Below are 21,148 nucleotides of genomic sequence, written 5' to 3'. Positions count from 1 at the left end.
GGCCCTGATGAATCTCTACATGCTATATGGATTGCAGCAGGGTCTTGCTAACAGCATATTGGAAATGCAGCTTTCCTGGCCCACATGGACAGGTTTTTATCTATTTTCATCCTTTCCCTGCTCTGTTTAAATATGGTGTCTGTGACTGAGTTTCGTGTTCCGGAGGCATGCAGTCCAGAGAGAAGGAGCCAGAGTTGCTTCTCTGCCTTGGCGCTTAGGAAAGAGCAAATGGGGCTGCCACCTGCCTGGTCTGGCGATGGTTCCAGAATGGCTCAGGTTATTCACAGCACAGATCCACCCGGGGGTAAAAATACCATCCCAAAAGGACTCTCCCTCTAGCCACAAAAATACCTATGTGGGTACAGAGAGAGACTCAAAAAATGACACAAGGTTTAGGAGAAACCGTCCACTTGGAAAAGAACTAAAGTTATTAGTATCAGTCCTGCAAAAGAGAAGATAAAGAGATCCAGGAGAAAAGAATGAGGGCAGCTCAAGAAGGATATAAACTGGAGGTACAGCAAGAGAAATCTGGTCTAGACTATAGGAAGAACTTCCCAACCATGAGACATAAGGAGATCTTCACAAGGTGTCTCCTTGGGGGATGTAGAAGAGAAAACAAGATCAGCCCTCCTTTGTGAGGCTTGTTCTGAAGCAGAGGGTTAAACTGTGCAATTTTACTAAGTTTCCACCCGCCTTGGGAATTTACAATAAATTTTAGAGAAGAGCTCACTTTCTTGGTAGAAGTTTATTCTCTCCAAGAAATTCGGCTATATGATCCCTTATGAGTTTCATCCTTTCGATTACAAACTCATTTACACAATCACTGTGCCCCACACATGAGGCCCAGAGATGTGGGAAATGAAGATTCCTCCATCTTATGCTTCACCACTGGGGCCCAAAATACCCCTCTCCACCTTTCTCTGTCTTAGAACCAGTCTCACACTTCCTGAGCTGGCCTCGTTCTAGCCCTCGTGTGCCATGGGAGATAGTGTCTCCACATTTCACACCCAAACTTGGAAGTGGATATTCCTAAAAATTCATTACAAACTCTGTATTGCCTTTGACTTGAGCTTGTCTCCAGGGACTGAGAAGCACCCAGAGAATCTATCCTTAGGAGTCAAAGAGGGAGCTGTCACCAACGTGGCTGTTCCTCCAACTTCTTCAGGATGCTGGCTCATTGAGATGTTGTTCATCCTGTATCTCTTATCAGCAATAGAGCTTCTTCAGCTTTCCAAAGTTATTCTGAATATCCATATAAATCCAGGAAAAAAAAGTCCAAATTCTCAAAAAAGATAGTAAAAAAACAACCAATTTGCTAAAATCCAAAAACAAATTACTGCACCATTGGGTGGCTAAAGTTTAAAGTAAACTAAAGCATTCCCCTCCATGCCAGGCTGAGAAGCAGCTCTGGCTCCTTCCCTTGGACTGCATGCCTCAGGGACATGGAACACAATCCAGAAACCATATTTAAGCAGAGCATGAAAAGGATGAACATAGACAAAAAACCTGCCCATGTAGGAAAGGTACACTGCATGGAACATGTAGAGTATGAACCTACTAATTATTCAGAAATGGTTCCATCATGCATTCCAAGGTGTGTTCATCTCTCAGCTTGGAGTTTTATGATATTTTCATTTCTTTTGAATACATGCTTGTCTCCTGATTAATGTTATACAATACAAAAAATCTGAATGTGAAACAACAGAAAAGGAAACCATTTAAGCCATCAAAATCTACAGCTGGAATTGTTTGGCCAGCAAGCACTCTTAGGCTCAAAACACCCTTGTTTCAAGAACACAGCCTTAAGTAGGTGACTCTGTGAGCTGCAGCTTAAGAAGATGCAACAGCCCAAATGAAGGGGACACGGAGGGAATAGCTCTAGCTCCTAAGGACGAATAAATGAAAATAGTGAAACACACTGGGTGCTCTTACTGAGGAAAACGCTGTGGTTCTTTCTCTTTTTGTACCATCTGAGAAATTAATTCTAGAATAAAGTATCTTAAATAGCAAACTAACTAGAACAGCTTTTGCCACTTCCTCTGCTTTGGTAGCCCCCCATCAAATTCCAGTTCCAAATCAACACAAGGCAACTTTCTGTCAACATCTTAGGATGGTGCTCATGAACCTTAGTAAATAAAAACAATGATAATAATAAAACTAATAAAAGCTAATACTATGGTGTCTGCCACATGCCAGATGCTCTTCTAAGTGCCTTACGCTTGATTCTCACCACAAAGTGATGATGTAGGTACTATCATCAGTCCCATCACCCAGACAGGGAAGCAGGCTACTCTTTTTGGCTGAAGGAAGCTGTGAGCTCCAAGAGAGTGCATATCCCTTCCTACCTTCTGTCCTTCTGTAACAATAACAGCTGAAATTTATTGAACATCAAATGTGTATCAGACACTGTACAAAATGTTTCAGTGCTTTATCTCAATCAATCCTTAAAATAAACATAAAAGCTACACATGGTCTGCATTTTACCTAATAGACAACTGAAGCTCAGAGAAGTTTCCAAAAAATAGCCCGAAGTATCAAAGCTAGAATGTGGCAGAGTGTGGACCTGAACCCAATCTGTCTCCATCCCAAAATCTTGGTTCCCAAACCCTACTCTGTTCTCCTTTCTGGGTACCTCCCATCTCAAGGACACTTGCAGTTACCACCGAAACCCAGCCTCTCGGGTTATTTTCATCAAGTTTAAAAGCCCTTCCTGAGGCTGAAGACGGCCAAGCGGATTGCTCCCGGAGAGCCCAGTGGCACCGTTGCTATCCGTTGGCCTCAGCCACAGCTGTGGTTTCCAAAGGAAATAACTCATGCAGCCGTTGGTCGCACCTGTCACTCACTGGAGCCAGGACTTGCATCAGAACACTGGGGCCCCACAGGGAAAGAACGGCAGCTACATCAAACTGATGGGCATCAATGCAGGTCACTTTGAGATTTGTGTGCCCACTTCCCTAGATCTGAGATCAGCCCCACTGTGATCCATTCTCCCTGCTTCAGAAGGTCACGAAGAACAGCACTAGACCTTGGACATTCTAGTTCTGTGGAAACAGTCCATCCCAGTGCCCTGGACAGGCTGAGGCAAGGTAAAATCAGCAGGCATGATTAAATTAGGTTAAGTACCTCTAAGCTTCCTTTGATTAAAAAAGAAAAGAAAAATGGGAGCTAATGTCAAAGAGAAGACTATAAATAAGAAAGTCCAACAACTGGCTGTAAGAACTGGGGTCTTCTCCACAGTCCCAGAAGGAGGAAAGGGCAAGTTTACCTTCAGCCTGATGAAGCAGCAGGATTTTGATGAGGACACAGGAAAAGGGAAATTTTTAGGGTACTTTGTGATGGTGGCAAATTCAGAGGAAACTAGAATGAGTAGTGTCAACTTGATTCAGTTGAATGTAAAATTCTGTAAACATTAATGGAGCGTCAACTAAGCACTAACAAACACCAAAATGTAAGGATTACATACAAGAGCTATTGTACCTGCATCTTCTTATACTCTTATCAAGGAGCCAAGACACATGTGATTGACACCCTTAAATAACAGGAAAATCTGGCATGGGAGTAAGTACTAGGATGAGTGGTGAGTTCCGTGAAAATAGGAAGATGAAGGTATGTGTGTGTTTAGATCAGCAGAAAACTCTTTGTGGGTGATGTAAGGTTTGGTCTAGGTCCCAGAACAGGTTCTGTAGGATCTAGACTCAAATCTTTTCTCCCTAACCACAGCCTCCAAATTTACCCACACAGGCATCTAGGAGAACCAATAATTGTGCTCTAATCCTGAATTATTTCTGTTCTGTGACAGGTGGTTTCCAACACCACCTTCTTATGGATCTTTGAATCCCTCCCAGGATTCAGCCTTCCCCTGTGGATACAGAAAATCTTTAGTCGTGCACCCTATAAGCTGTTTCAGCTGCTTTGCCATGTGATGGTTTTCTGGGGGTCAGAACTCAGAAGGAGGGGAAAAGGCCTGGGTAATTAAGTTGCCAGGATGTCAATTCTTTTCAGTTAGCAAATTTTCCAAAACCAAAGTAAAACTACATATGAAAAGGGGAAACTTCATTTTTTATCTTGAAAATATAACTATTGAGATGGATTTGGCCAAGGAACCAATGCACAAAGGTCTGGTCTACTCTTGTGCTATTCGAACTATAGAGAAGACAAAGTAATTTTTAAACCCTTCATAGGAAAACATGGCACAGGGATGCCTGTAATCCAATAGCTTCCTGTCGTTGAGTCAAATACCACCCTCCATCATCCTTGATGGAGATGAGAATGCACGTTACTTGCAGCTGAAAATGTCCGATGACTTTGGAAACACTAGTTTAGGATGCCTTCCCCAATAATCTCTTCTTTGGTCTACACATTTTAAAAGTATCTCTTCACTCTACTAGATTATTTACATAAGAATCCAAAGAACCTAAAAACAATCTCATGCATCTGATGCAGAAGTGTTTTCTTGAGATGCTCTGAAGCTACCTGAGGACAGCAACACACCTCTGACTGAAAAATCCAAAGTGCTGGTTTCTACCATATGGCACTGAGGCTCATTAGCCTCTCCTGAGCATGTGACAACCTCTTCCTTGGAAGAGAATGGTGGTCTGATTGCCTTAGTAGAATATCAGTTCCTCAAGAACAAACTCATCCTCAAGGTCTTCTCCTTTTGTGTCTTCCAGCACAAGCGGAATGCCAGGCATCCTATCAGTGTTCCAAAAATTTATGTTGAACTAACAAACAAGTCAAAGCAATGTCAAGCACAAATCATCATAGCAGAACCAGAAGGCAAGATTCGGGTTCTGGGAGACAGTCTAGGTCAGGAAATGGGCAGGACGCTGGGAGACGGTCTAGGTCAGGAAATGGGCATGATGCTGGGAGACAGTCTAGGTCAGGAAATGGGCATGATGCTGAGAGAAAGTCTAGGTCAGGAAATGGGCAGGACGCTGGGAGACAGTCTAGGTCAGGAAAAGGGCATGATGTTGAGAGACAGTCTAGGTCAGGAAATGGGCAAGACGCTGGGCAACAGTCTAGTCAGGAAATGGGCATGATGCTGGGAGACAGTCTAGTCAGGAAATGGGCATGACACTGGGAGACAGTCTAGGTCAGGAAATGGGCAGGACGCTGGGAGACAGTCTAGATCAGGAAATGGGCTGATGCAGGATCAGATATGCTGGGGGTCCTGCTAACTCTGAGTTCTGTTTCCCCGTCAAACCCTCCCTGATCAATTATCCAACGCTGGGACCCAGTCAAGATGAACTAAAATGTCAGCAAGCTAACAGGAGGAGACTGTGATCTGCTTCCTGTTTACCAGCAGGTAAATACCAGCAGGTATTTTGTAGGGAGTCAACAATATTTATTGAACAGAACTGAAAAAAAAATGAAAAAAATTCACTTAAAAATTTCAGAGGCATAAAAGTCAAGGAGAATAACATGGATTAAAGAATAAGTGGACCTTTACCACTAGATGTTCTGTGGCCTTTTCTGGGAGGGAGAAAGTCAGTGTGAAGAAGCCAAAGCCTTACACTCAAAGGCCCTTCACAAACCACAGTGATGCACAGCCACCAAATCCTATGAACAGACTGGATCTAAGTACACAAGTGAAGAGCCAACTACAGTGCAACTTCTCAACCTTCACTTTTACTACTATCTCAGGCCTGGACTTTCTTTCTGAAAGGCCTGATGCCAGAGAGGGAGTTCTAACAGTGACTCCTGGGGGTCTCCTAAAGACAAAAGCAAGATCCACAGGGGGCCTCTCCTTTAGGGCACTTTGCCCAGGGGGTCTTTCCCTGGAGGCCATCATCATGCTTCAGAACACCCATGAACTCTCTGAAATCATTTTATGTGTACGTGCATTTTCCTAGGAAAAGCCATACCTTGCGTGGGTTTCTCAAAGGGATCCATGACCTGTATAAAAGGTTAAGAATCAGTAATTAAGTAGCTTTGGTACTTTAAGTTTGGTCAAAATCATTTGCTGGGTAATAAGCTAAAAAATATTCTACATCAAAAAGGCAGCATGGGATGAAAGAAAGAGCACAGAGTTTAGAGTCAGACCCACTTGAGGTGGACTTCCAGTTCCACCACTTAGCAGCTGCCTGATGTGGGAAAGTTCCATAAACCATCTGAGCTCCTGTATATTGGGGACAATGATACCTACCTCCCAAAAGCCACTAACACAGAGAAAGCACTAAATAAACACCAATTCCCTTCCTCTCTTCATTAGAAGGCTTCCTTCCTCCTTCCTTCCCTCCCTCCCTCCCTCCTTCCCTCCCTCCCTCCCTCCTTCCCTCCCTCCCTCCCTCCTTCCCTCCCTCCCTCCCCTTCTTCCTTCCTTCCTTCCTTTCTGGCAAAAGCAAGCACCAATGCTTTGAACAAATGCCCCGTTTTCAAGGAGTACAAATCTGTCATCTGACATAAATAACAAGTTGACATGCCATTGCATGGCCTGACCAACATTATCCTTTTACTGAAAAATAGGGAGCACATTAATGGGCTTTTGCACCATAAACAATATTGAGCAATGAAACCTTTCCTTCTCTCTGTTGTTTGTTGTTATTTTATATATGCCAACCCCAATAACCTACAAATTACATGTAGGAGATTATAATCACTAGTGGCAAACAGTGGGATACAGCCCAAGAAGATGGAAGGGATGAGAAGAGCTTATTACAACTTTAAAAAATTTGAGCACCAAAATCTCATGTTTTCACAAACAAAGATGCTATATAATCAACGCTAATAATATCACTTAACACATCCCAGAGCCACGGTCTACGTGTGCCTTCACAGCCCACTTTTGCGTAACAGAGTTGCTTGGAATACTGCTTGCAGTTTTTATTTGGGGGTTGGGGAGGAATTTGGCCTTATGGATGCTTCAAAGTTGCACTACATGAGGCATGTAAGACTCTCCCTCTCCTCTGTCCCCTCCATCTGTGGAGAGAGGAGGAGAGAACAGAACAGGGGTTGGAGCCAGGGTAACCAGGGGTTGGGGGGAGGGGGGAGGGGAGGAATGGTGAGATTTCATAGCTTACCTAAGATTATAAGAGTCCAAAGGTTGATTTTTTGGCATCAGCTCTACCCAAGTGGAAAATTCCCAATTTTCTCTACTTGGTCCTTTCTCTCAGAGAAAATGCACAGTTTTGTTGGACTCAAGCAAATGCATCTCCTTTCCTAATTTTCCTGTGCTGGATGCAATACTAATTTACGTCCACATCTGTGCTGGAGATCTTACAGACCTGCTGTTGTTTCCTTCCCAAGCTGTAAGGTAGGGGCTTGGGGTGGGGGTGGGGAGGAGTGGAGTTGAGCACGAGGGAAAGAAGAGAGGGAATGTGGTCGGAAACGTAAGGAGGGAGAAGAAGAAAGCAAAACTTCACCCAGTAAGCATTTTCCATACCTAATAATTTGATTTTGAAGGCTAGTCATATCAAAGAGCAAAATATTCAATATTGTTAATTCAGTTTTGCAAAATATATTCTTAATTTAAAAATGATTTTGCTCCGGGTGGTAGTGCAGTAATAAAGCAGTTATTGACCAGGTCTTATTGATTGTAGAGTCTGCGGGCAAAGAGCACTGACCTTGCTCACACTCTTATTGCTTCCTCCCTCCCTGGCCTTCTTCATCTATGCTCGCTCAATAATATATTATTAATATATATTTTTAGCAAAAACTGTATGTTACAAGGTTAAGGGCTTCTTAGTGATTTTTTTCAAGCTACTCTCTGCCTTTGGGGTGTTAGGGAAGAATAAACTCGGTAACCAAGTGTCTGGATAGAAATGGCTTTCCATGAAAATACTTCACCCACCACTGGGAAGCACATTGTCACCATCCACTGTTTTCTGTAACGTAAGACAGAAAGAAAAGACTCCCTAAGCCAAAGGGGTTGCAGCAGCTTGGGCAAAGGTGTGCCTATGGAGAGGAAACCACACCATGGCTGTAAAGACCAAATTCAGGCCACGTCTGTGTCCTTCCCAGGCAAGTAACTCTGAGCCCAAAGGAGGGAAATCTGTGGTCATGTCAAAGCCAATGACAAGAGTGTCCAAATCCTTCCACTCCTTCTAATAGCTCTTTCATGAGGCTTTCCCCAACACCTTCATGACCATCTTCCCTACACTATAACCGTGTATGATATGCAGCAATTGTTTACTTTCAGCATTTGCACATAAACTATCTTGTATATCCATCTGTTTTTTTCCCAGATTGACCTTATTTCCTTAATAAATGTGTAAGTCTTTGGAAGGCAAACATTACGCCATATGTTCCTTCAATATCCTTTCAAGGACCTGTCATGTGCCAGGTTCAGAGTAAGCATGCAGTTAACAATTATCACACTGGAATGTAAATAATGCACAGCTCTGTATTAAACTTCGTTCCAAAGAAAGCAAAGACACAGAGCATTATAGTGCAGCTTGCTTCTGCCCTCTGCACTGGGAGCCCCTGTAATCACGTGGTTTGCCTGTCTCCACATACGCACCAGGTGAGGGAAGGAAAAGTGAGAGACTACGGAGTCTGAGAAGCAACTTACACTGTTGTATCATGAGGCAGAATGTTCGGGCAGTTTGCTTTCATGTCATGTATGAAGAAAGAGGAAAGAACAACGATTATGCCTCCGAAACACTGAACTCAGAGAGGCTAGCAAATCCACAAGCTCACGAAGACATGAGGACTAGAAGTGCATGGGCACAACTGCCACCTGCTCCCTCTCACTGTGCGACCCCACCCACATCTCTCTGTACTGCGCCGATGAAACTGGTACTTCCTCAGACGGCAGAAGAGACAGGTCTAAAACATAAAACTGCATCTCTCTGATTCCTCTCACACTGTCTATCCCCATACCTGAGCTCCTGCTTTTACAATGAAAAGTCTGCTCCAGAAATCCAATATTCATAAAGGATAGGAAAGATGGAAGAGGATCTATCTAGATCTCTTAGTTGCTGCTGGTTTCACTGCCCACTAAGAAGGGACAAAGAAAAGGATACCAGTGATGCAATCATGGGAGATCATGGCCTAACAGAAACATCCAGATGAGCAAGGAGGAAGGCTGTGCTCTACCTCCTAGCTGCGTGGTCACTGGCAACCTACTCAACCTACCGGCCAAGGTCTCAGCAGGCACCGGCTGTTCAAAGAGTTTAACAGAAAAGAACGTGTGAAAGTACTTTTTACAAACATGTGGGGAGGGTAATGGGACCAACAAGGAACAGCAAAGGGGCTAGCATCAGCAGGAGGTCTTTGACATTGACAGGTCTGAATGGGGCTGGTTAGAGCAAAGGGGTTGCTGGAAAGTGGCAGAAAGTGTAGGTGTGGAAAAGAGGTCGCCTATAGCCCATAGCAATGTGGCCATAAAGGAACACAGGCACTGTCAACACCACACAAGCAGTAATAAACCCCAACCTCTGTCTCCTGGTGTCTCCAAATCTCATATCAGAGCCAGAAGACAAGGGAGGCTAGATGATGGGGGTCTTTGAGGTCAGCCAACCAGGGCAAAGAGCCAGGCAAAGCAGCATGGGGAATGATCTGGAAGAGCAAAGGGATGAATAGCCCCCATCTTTGCGCCTCATTTTCTCCTTTGTCACACAGGAATAATTATGCAACCCCACCTACCACACAGGGTCCTCCTAAGGACTGCACGTAATCACAGCTGTGGATGCACTTTATTAAAGTTTCCAACCCACTGCAGATGCTGTGTTGGTGAGGCACCCGCTCTGCTCTCTGTGGAGTCCTCTCCCCGTGCCCAGGCCCCGTCCAGGGGAGGCACCCCCACTCCCAACCAGAGCCAGAATGATGTGAACAGAGCAGCACAGGGCTCTGCAGGTGGCAGGGAGAGGGGGGAGCTGCACACGCAAGGAAATAATAGAGACTGGATTGTTTATGCTTGTGGGACAGGGCGCATGAATATGGATAAAACCCTGTGCGCATTTTGCTAATTACCCAGCATCAGTGTTAAAGGAGAAAAGAGCCCACTGCAGATTTTCAAGCCAATTCCATCCCGTGGAGCCCGCCTCCACCTATGTACACACACACAAATCACCGCTGCCACCAACACACCACCATTTTCTCTCTTCTCGTGTACATAACTGACAATGCTCCCCTGAATATGAACCACGTCGACCCATTTGAGTTAAGTCTGAATTGACAGAAGATTCCGATTCTGCATCACAACAGAGAGCTCAAGGAAGAAAGTCTCATTCCATGATTCTAGTTGGCAGGAGCTTCCTTCCTACAATATCTGGAGTCAAAGCAACCTTATAAGCCACACAGGCAAAGACATGAGGTGAATCAAGGAGAGGAAGGCAGTGGAGAGACAAAGAATCACAGTTAGGTGGGGAGCCAAAATTATGGAAGAAAAAGCAAAAAAAAAAAAAAAAAAAAAAATCCCAGTCTTCAGTTCCCAGTCTCAATTAAAGCTTCTTTCCTTCCTCTGCTTGAAATGGCCAAACTTACTGGCCAAATGTTTGGAGTTGGGTAGACCCAACTTCAAGGAAAGAAAACATGGTGAATTCTAGCCTTTGTTTCCTGCCAGCTCCTGGGCTTTTCCCAGACAGCCAGTCCCAGGAGGATGTCTGCTAACTCATCCTTGAAAATCAGCAGGGATGGGGCAGTGGGAAGGGCCTCCTCAGGATGGACACTTGGAGGGAGGAGCTCAAACCAGTTCGCTTGGTACCTGAAGTCCATCACCAAAGGCTGCCAGGGGACATGCTCCTTTTAGCTCAAGATCAACCAAGCTAAAGGGGCAGCCATAAGCACCACTGTCCGGAGCTACATGCTTCAGGGCAATAACAAAGACATGACCTTTTTTTTTTAATATTTTATTTATTTATTTGGCTGCATCAGGTCTTAGTTGTGGCACATGGGTTCTTCGCTGCAGCGTGCAGGCTTCTCTCTAGTTGTGGCATGCGGGCTCTAGAGCACGCAGGCTCAGTAGTTGCAGTGCACAGGCTCTCTAATTGTGGCAAGCGGGCTCCAGAGCACCCGGGCTCAGTAGTTGCGGCATGTGGGCTTAGTTGCCCCACAGCATGTCGGATCTTAGTTCCCCGACCAGGGATTGAACCCACATCCCCTGCATTGGAAGGCAGGTTCCTAACCAATGGACCACCAGCGAAGTCCCAAGACATGGTCTTTTTACTTCATTCCTTACATTTGTTCTCCTCTACAAGAAAGTCAGCACTAGACTGACTTTCAGCAGACTAGTCAGCAGAGGCACTAGAAAGACGTCTGCGAGTCTGGAGACCTAGATCCTTATACTGGCTCATCCCATGCAGCTATGTGATTATGAGTGAAGCATTTAGCCTTTCTGAACCTCATTCTTACAGTTATCTTTACCTAAAAAAATTAAAAATTGGGCCTAAAAACTCTCATAGTTCTCAACTTCAAAACTCTGAACAACGCCAGAAGCTAACATGGATTGAGCTCTTCCTTAATTGCCAGACACTGTTGTGCATACTTTAGCTCAATATTTCTCAACAGCCTTGTGAGACAAGTGTTATTATCCTCATTTAACAGATAAGAAAACCGAGACCCATGGTAGTTAAGTCATTTTCCTGAGTTGGTAAGTGGTAAGGTGGGGATTTGAACCCTACGACAGCATATTGATCGTATAGCATATCAATGAAAAGCATGGGCTATTCATCCATATGCTATTCTACCCAGGCTCAAGACTTTCTAATCTAGTGCATCTTCCATTATATCAAACAGCTTCTTGTCAGTTTCCTGGAGGAATTCTTCCATCTCCAGATCAGCCTCAGAAAAACCAAGGAGCAATCAACCATCAGAATTTGTTTGGACCCCAAATTTCCAAACAAGTTCTGATGGATGTTCCATCTTCAGTGGGTTGATATGGGCAAAACAGAACTTCTGGTCTCCGGTTCAGGCACACACATTCTACACAACAGATACTCAGTAAACATGGCATACACATTGTACACAGCAGATGCTTAATAAAGGCTTAGCGTGAAGCCATGCATACAATAAGTGCTCTATAGAGTCCTGGCACTGAGACTAGGAAACATGGCAGAGACTATGAGTTGGAATGGATGGGAAAGTTATCTAAACAGCATCAAAAAATAAAATAGTAAAAGGAAGTCTACAAAGACATTATCAACACTGGTAGCTTCAACCCACAGGGTCCCTCTCCCATGCCAGCTCCACCACTGCCGCTACCAGAACTACCCACCAAAACCCACAATGCCTCCAAGCGCCTGAGGGGAAAAGCATCTTCTAAAAGCAAAGTGTCCTTGGGCCCAGGCTTCCTGCCATATTTCTGCCTTGGACTTTGCATCTAACTTTTAGCAGGGGAGGCAGGAGCGGATTGGATTATAGGAATACAAATGGATTAATTCGGGGTGGATTCCATACATCACAGAACATAAGTTTGACTTGCATTAACATAAAAATGTCATAGAAATGCAGATGCTGAGGCAGAGCTTATTTGTGACGCTGCTAATGCACTGTTACTCCAGCAAAGATGTACACAATACACTGCATCTGACCACATAAAACATGTCATATACATGTGCAATTTTTCATTATGCACAGGGAGAAGAGCCAGAGGGCCCTTCAGAATTCCAATTCTTGAGCTTCTGGTTTTCCCTTCCTTTTGTAAATCTTTTTTTCCCTTTATTTTCAAGAAACAAATACAGTTTTAAACCATCATTACTGTATTTTGAACAGTTAATATTTCATATCGTGACGTCTCTACTCAGAGGTAACAGGTTTAGTTGATTACTATTTGTGTATAGAGCTGGAGAAACCTGCAATCACAGGGAACACAGAAGGACTGCAATTAGATCTATTGGCTGAGAGCGGCACCTCGCTGACCCGCGGTTAAGTGGTTAGCGCTATCAGAGAGAAAATGCCTACTGGCAGCTGGCACATCTGCACCTGATAATACGGGCAAAACTGACACGGCTACTAAAGGCTGCTGCTCTCCTCTTTACCCAGAAGCCGAAAACAGATCATGCTTTTTAATAGTGCGTCAACACATTTCTTCTGAATTAGCATAATCATGTGAGTTCTGGGAGGATCGGGCACGTCTTGGCTAAGCTGCTGTGAATTCTTCAAATTATCCAGATAAAAAGGGATTTTCTTTCCCCCACAAACCTGAGTCTATACTCAATTTCTAGTTTATTAAAAAGGGAAAGGACAGGAAGAGAGCGATTGAAGAAAAAGGATGAATCTAAGTGTTTTTTAATAAAACACATAATGTCCCACGTGTGACAGCATGGACACACATCACCTGAGGCGGGATGGGGGGTGGGGAGGGTGAGGAGGGGTGGCTAGCATAAATACACAAACAGGATTCTATCAAAGTGGAAATGATGATGACAAGTAAGAGTTCATTATGTACCTGGCGCTGCATAAAGAATCTACAGAATCTACCACCTCTTCAGGCCAACACTTCCATTCCCAGGCATCCAGCTCTTCTTTCTCCACCAATCATTTTATAGATCCAAAAACAAACAGGGTTGAGCAACTCAGCTGGGAACTCTCTATCAGATATAGTGGGATGACCACCAGAGAGCAAGCCAACAAATCCCCATGCTGCCCTGGGACAAGAAAGGGTGTCCAGGGTCCTGGTGGCCTCTACTCCTAAGTAGGGGCACACAGTTCCCAGGGATCACAGCTTTCCTTCCTGCAGCCAACTTCTGTGAGACTCAGGCCACACAAGCATGTACAGCTCCTTTCTGAGAATTAGAAAAAAGGCACTCACTCTTGGCAGACTAATTAGAACAAGGCAGCTCAGTTAGAGACAAAAAAAAAATAAGTAAACTAAAAAAACAAATGAAGAATAAGAAGAAAATATTTAAAGAATGTAAGAACTCTGTGTGTGTGTGTGATTGATTGAATAAATTTCAAAACATACACACAGTACTATGTAACTATTAAGAAACAAGTAAGCAAAAAAGGAAAATCTATATAAATGATATGGAGTGATTTCCAACATATACTATTCAGTGAAAAAGCAAAATACAAAAGACATTGTTCTGTATGCTATCTTTTATGTAAAAAGGGGGAGGGAAAGAGCGCATACACAAATATGTTTTTCTTTTTTCACATAAAGAAACACAGGGAAAACAATAGAATTGGTAACCCATCATTCCCCACTAAAGGAATCAGGGAGTTCCTTGGAGAAATGGAAAATAACAGAGTTGAGACAGAGAAGAGACAAAATGAGCCTAGAACACCCTCTTAATCCAGAAAGTAAGAAAGTGTTTTAAAAACTGATGGTGGCATTTTCAAAAAACACAGGAGCAGCTTGAAGCATAGAAGCAACTCCCCATTAGCCAATGTCTGATAATTTGAGCACCAAAATAAATAACAAATTTTAACCCATTGTAAAAAAAAAGAATTAATCCATGAGTCCGTATTGATTATAAATAGGTGAATAAGCAAATGAAGGAAAATTGAGGGCTCCTCCTTGCAAGAGAATGCTGACTGATAAATTTAGAGGAAATGGTAGATTAGAAAATCGCCATATTCAATCATCCGTAAACAAGAACCATCAATAGATGTGAAATCCTGAGGTCAAAATTTGATGAGTTACTAGATATTTACATGCTAAAGTGGATCCCAAGATTGTTTATTAGTTACAAGGGTAAAAAACAGTAACTATGCAGTGGAGAAACCAGAAAATACCTTGATCAGGTATTAAAATTAACATCAACAATAAGGGTCAAACATCATGTGTCTCTGGATGTGTTAATCTGAGAAGTACATGTACACAACATCCTCTGTAGAATTCTGGCCAAGAATACATAACCTGAATCTAATCATGAGGAAATATCCAATAAGCTCGATGAGGAATGTTGTATAAAATAAATGGTCTATATTCTTCAAAAATGTCAGTGTAATGAAAGACAAAGAAACACCAAAGTACTGTTTTCAATTAAAAGAGAAAAAAAAAGAGACATGACAACTAAACACAATTCATGAGACTGGACTGGATACTGTAGTTGAGGTGAAAACAATGCTATAAAGAACACTGTTGATAAAACTGACAAAATTTGAATATGGACTGTAGATTGGATAAAAGCATTACTTTGCTTTCCTATTATTTGATTAAATTTCCTATTATTTGATAACCGTATTCTGGTTACATACAAGAATAATTTTGTTCTTAAAAAATATACATTGAAATATTAAGGCACAGAGTATGACACCTACTCTCAAATGATTCAGGAAGCACTACGGATGACAGATTGATATACAACAAATGTGCCAAATCTTAAACACTGGTGAATCTCGATAAAAGGCATACGATTTTTCTCTGTATTATTCTCTCATCTTTTCTCTAAGTTTGAAATTATTTGAAATTATTTCAAAGTAAGATGTTTTAGGGAATTCCCTAGCGGTCCAGTGGTTAGGACTCTGAGCTTCCAATGCCAGTGGCCCAGCTTCAATCCCTGGTCGGGGAACAAAGATCCCACAAGCTGTGCGGCCAAAAAATTAAAAAATAAAAAATAAGATGTTTTAAAAATAAAATAGGAAAGTGAGGGAAAAGAGCGCCCTCTATAGCCCCCACGCCAGCCTCAGCACTGCTGAATTTCAGCACCACAAACCCCTTCAGCCAAGAGCCCTCTCCCAGAGCAAATCTCACACAGCCATACACAGCAGCTCTGAGGAAGGACACCTCCAGCCTTCAATACACCCCTTGCTTGAGCTTCTCTGAGTGTTTCTGTCCTTTTCAATTAAATGCTTCCTGACCAGTTAATCCTCACCCTACCGGAGGGAGGGGGCAGCATCCTAGAGCCAGATTCCCATCTTCTCCCGCAAGGCCTTGATCTCATGGTTGTACATCTCTCCTCTGCACTGGGAACTTTTGATGGCTGCAACCATGTCTTACTCATCCTTACAGCCCAAGCGACTGACACACAGAAGATGCTTAATAAACACTTCAGTGCTGATTGGAGCTGGAATATGTTGACTGTGGGGATTTATACTACCATCGGTGTTAACAAGTCAAGCGTACACACCCCCATAGAAGCCTTCTCAACCGTGCTTATGCCAGCGCTCTCTTCCCAGACATGTGCCAGGAAAAAGCTGGCATGCCACACATCAGCATTACGTCTCCACCTGATGGCTTAGACACTCCTTTGGTGGGTCTGCTGTATTCTAAACTAAGCGTGGGGGTGGAGTAGAGGTAGAGAGGAACTTTAGCCCCACTGTAACTATCTACCCTAAACCTGGGGAGCAGCACATCAACAAAATGGTTTAAGCTTTCCAGGAACTGGAGAAGAGAAGCAGGTTAGCATCTCTGCAGATCCCTCTACCCAAAGAATTCTGCCCCATAAGTACAAGGAGGGAGAGCTCCAGTTCCCACAAACTATCAGAAATTCCTGAGCTCTAATTCCAAGCATTAAGAATTTGCAAGTCTTTCAGATTCTCACTCGGACCGGGCCTGACCAGTACATGTAACCACCATACCTACAACTGCTCTCTTTGTCTTTTAGGAGGCTTGCCTCAAAAGAGAGTAGAAAAAAAACGGTAATGGGCCACATAAGTAAACTTCTCCATCCAACTGAGGCCTTTCCTTGGGATTCCTTTACAAGCTCCTAGTCCTAAGCTTTGCAGGAGTTAATAAAAACAATCAGAGGTTGGATAGAAGGAATGGTTCTTGGAGAAGAATCTGGAATTGACAAGACCAAAAATAACATGAGTCTATCCTATTTCAACAAGGATATGTCACTACAAATTTGACTGGACCAAAGGCAACTAATTCCACTGCCTACCCAGAGATAAGAAATAAGCAAGTCTTGAGTCAAAATTCTCTTGGTTGAAGCCAAAATGCTTTTTCTGTCACTATTTTAATAATTTTGAGGTTACATTGTAGTTACTACTTTTGCAAGTAGATAAAGAAACTTCCTAAGACAGTTTTGTAATCCATCTGCATGATAAGTGGATGTTTTCCAAAGCCTAGAACCCAGGAAGTGAATCCAAATGAGAGGGACAGTATAGTGGTCTTGAAAAGTTGAGTTATTCAGAGAGCTCTGTCAAAACACCTAGATCCTACTGGGATAGTTTTAGGGGAAATTCTTAATTGGATGGAGGAAAAGATACGTCCATGGAGCCTTTAATAGAGCAAAAACCTCCTTGGAATACCTCTGCCACCAACTCTGGCTTGTCACCTGAGGGAGAGGAAAGCCTCAACAGAATAAAGGAATGAATAGACCCTAACAGTGATTTTGATGAAAAACTAATTAGGAATATAACAAGGAGATTATTAATTCCTGCCAGAATCAAAATTACAGGCCTTATCATGTTGGAAACATGAGCATTAGAAAAGAACAACTCTCAGACCACGCTTTGAAAACTGCCACCTGGAAGGGAGTGAATGATGAATTTGAATGCCCTGAAGGGAAACAGAGGCAAACAGGGAGGTTTAACGCTAAAGAAAATATGCTGCCCAGACTTTGGAGAGGTTGCAGGAGTGAAAGGTCATTAAGCTGTTTAGATGATTTGGAGAGAGTCAGAGTGGGTGATAAAGGGTAAAACCAGAGCTGGTGTGAGGCAAATGCTGACTCGGGGCAGAACACTGAGAAGAGGGATGGGGGAAGGGACACATTAGGAGTATGGGATTATCAGATCCAAATAACCATACATAAAATAGAGAAGCAACAAGGATTTACCATACAGCACAGGGAATTATAACCAATATCTTAAAATAACCTCCAATGGAATATAATCTGCAAAAAAAATCGCAAATCACTATGCTGTACACCTGAAACTAAGAGAATATTGTCAATCAACTACACTTCAACTTAAAAAAAAAAAGAAACGAAACACATGTGGAAGGCAAGTGGGCAGAGGAACCCCAATAGTGAAAGGAAAAGGAACTGTACTCCTCTTCTGGGTATCAGGAAAAGTATGCTTTTAATTCTGTCTTAATGTTTTCCCAGAGTTAAACTGAATAGGTTTTAGGGTTTTTTCCTATTCTTTTCTTTTCTTTTCTTTTTAACTATAAGGAACTTCTGCAATTATATGCCATATGAGACCTGAAATAAATTTTGTGGACTTTATTTCTAAGATGATAAAAACTTGGGCTGATTAGATTTAGTCCTTAGCTCCAGAGACATGAACAGTAAGAGAATTTCCATTTTGCAGATGGGCAGGATATGTTCTCAGACAAAATTAGAGGGCCACTTCGTTTGCCACAGAAAGCCAGCCCCCTTCGAAGTTGGACTGGACACCGAGGAATCCTACATTGACGTTGGGTTCAGACCCCTAGAAGGCAGCAGCCCCTTCTCTCTACTCTGTCCTCACGTGCCTCAGAAACTGTAACTCTATTTTTTAAGATCATTTGTAGTCTCCTCTCCTCCCTTGTCCCCCATCAAGAGCTGGACGATGTTATAATTTTCTGTTACTAAAATTTTTATTTCTCTAAAGTGGTCATAAATGCTGGCTTGATGACAATCCAGAAATACTCCATATACTAAACACAAAAACTCGCTATGAAAATTGCTTGGTTTATTTTTGTTTATGTTATTGAGTTCTTGCAAATGACACAGCTGAATGTTTATCCTACCATAAGGAAATGCATTTTGGTATTTGTATTTTTGTTTTTTGTTTCTTGGGGATTCTTTTTTTTTTTTTTTTAGTTTTGCTTTAAAAGATAAGGGCAATAAAGAGGGAACTTAAACATGTGCATACCCATATCACACACAAACACACACATACACATAATTCTAAATTTGGATAAAAATTATTCTACAACCTTCCAACATATTATTTTCTTCTCTTCCATCAAGATTAAAATACCTTGAATTTAGCAATATTAAAACACAAACTAAGATAGACTAGACCTTCCCCATTTTTTCTATACTGCACTCATACCTTTTCCTAGTATGGCTGTAGGAGACCCCTGGGCCCTTACCCCACCCCCTCATGTAAGAGCTCTCCTAGGAAACAGCTGCCAGGGCAGGCTGGACCAGAATGGATGAAGACAAAGAGTCTCGGTGAGGAGCAAAACAAAGGGACCACAAGAGAAGGGCAGCTTTCGTTAATACCATTAAGTTATATAAGACTCCTAAAATCATACTGGCAATAGGCAATTTAACCACATTTCATGGAGACTTCTGTGAAATGGCAATTAAATCTAGATGAATGAGTAAAGCAAATAATGGAGAAATAAGATATGAGAAAGACATATGCATGTAAGATCCCTTATTTTGCAATCAGATATATGAGAGCTTCGGGAGTTGGATTAATAATTTGAATTACACAATTTTTGGCCACTGTTGGAAGGCCTGTCTGCGCTAGACCTCAACTGTTGGGGCCTCACTTCATCTTCTCCTTGATGAGAAAGAGAAAAGAATGCCCACATCATCGTTTTATTCTCCTCTCTTTAAAACTCTGCAGGGTAAACAGGTGTTACATCAGGTTGTGTTTTCTTAAAAGATGTCCATTAGGGCTTCCCTGGTGGTGCAGTGGTTGAGGGTCCGCCTGCCAATGCAGGGGACACGGGTTTGTGCCCCGATCCGGGAAGATCCCACATGCCACAGAGCGGCTGGGCCCGTGAGCCATGGCCGCTGAGCCTGCGCGTCCGGAGCCTGTGCTCTGCAATGGGAGAGGCCACAACAGTGAGAGGCCCGCGTACCACAAAAAAAAAAAAAAAAAAAAAAGATGTCCATTAGTCTCCAGCCCTCCAAAGCTCACAACGCTGAGTGTTATAAAGAGATGGGCTTCCAAAAGTTGACAAAACCCATGGGAAAAAAACCCCAGCTGGATGTTTCTTTATGGGGAGCAACATGTAATCACAGCATGGAGGGCCCTTTTGAACATTTTCTGAGTAATAAAAATGTGTCATATCATGAAAACAAACAGACTTGGAAAGAAAAAAATCTTAACAGACCACAGAACTCAAAGAAAAAGCATCAGCAACCGATGGCCCCGCACACCCCATGAGCAGTTTCTAGTTTTGTGATTCCTGAGATTTTGATCACATGCCATTTTGGTAACGTAAGTCTAATGAGGCCATAACTACTGAACAGCATCATGTGGATCACAAAGAGCATGGGCTTTGGGTAAAATTAGGCTCAAATCCTGGCTCCTCCTTTCCGTAGTGGGCATTACCTCTCCCTAGTTTCTATCTCTGAAGTAGAGAAAATAGTATCTACATCACAAAGTTGTTGTGAGGATTAAATGAAATCATGTATGCAGTAGGCAGTCAATAAACACCTTCCCCTTATGTTAGGTGAAGAGAGCTTATTTCTGGGAGGATCCTACCTTCTCAGATGCCTTTGATGCAAACACTCAAGTCAGCACTAGCTAACTAAGAAAAGGCACCAGGGATCGTCCCACAAAATAGAAACTGACGCACGAATTGTGGAATCAAGACCCAGACACTGAATCTTTTCCAACCATGGGACTGTGCCGGCCCCCTCAAATGAAACTTGTGCTCAGAGTTTGATGCTGGGGCAAGACATGGCATGTTGCATAGTTGGTTAGTTTGTTTCTCCTCAAATGTTTTTCAAATGCTATATTATATTTAAAATAAAAGCAGAATAATCTCATGTTTAAAGTAGTTAACTTATACAATATGCTAAATCAGCACCATAACTTTCTCCTATACAGCAATCTGGTAGCTTACCTAACAGCAGATTACCCTTGTGACAATTTCAGAACAGGCCCCTGTGGTTTCAAAGTGTGTTCAACGGAGCCAGAGAGTTCTGTAAGGCCGAGTCAGGGGTGTGATCTTCAGATCACCAGACAGGCTGACCAACGGTAACCAGCTGTGTCCCTGGTAATGTATTTAACCAATCTTGGCCTATGTTTCCCCATCTGTAAGTGAGGAAGGTGGTCTACGATCTCTAAGCCTCATGCAGTCCAAATGTCTTCTAGCCACACTTTTTTTTTTTTAACAAACTCAATTTTAACCTCTTCTCTCAGGAACACAGGTTTGAATTGATAAATGAATCCAGAAAACGATAATGCTTCTAAACTTCCAAAGTGTTAGAATCATTAGGTAAACTATTTTTTCCTGGTTGATTAAAGAGTTGGAAATAAACTGCCAATGCCAGACACTGGACTGGGTACTTTATCCATAGCCCTTCTTTTAATCTGAGCACCTGAAGGAAGAGAGGTAGGAAACCAACACATGACAAGGGCTATAGATTCCACGTACTGGGGTGTGTGCATTATATATATTGATATTACCTCACTAGGGGGGTAT

Source organism: Delphinus delphis, chromosome 12 (genome assembly GCF_949987515.2).
Source record: "Delphinus delphis chromosome 12, mDelDel1.2, whole genome shotgun sequence".
NCBI lineage: Eukaryota > Metazoa > Chordata > Mammalia > Artiodactyla > Delphinidae > Delphinus > Delphinus delphis.
Note: the sequence above shows the minus strand (reverse complement) of the source record.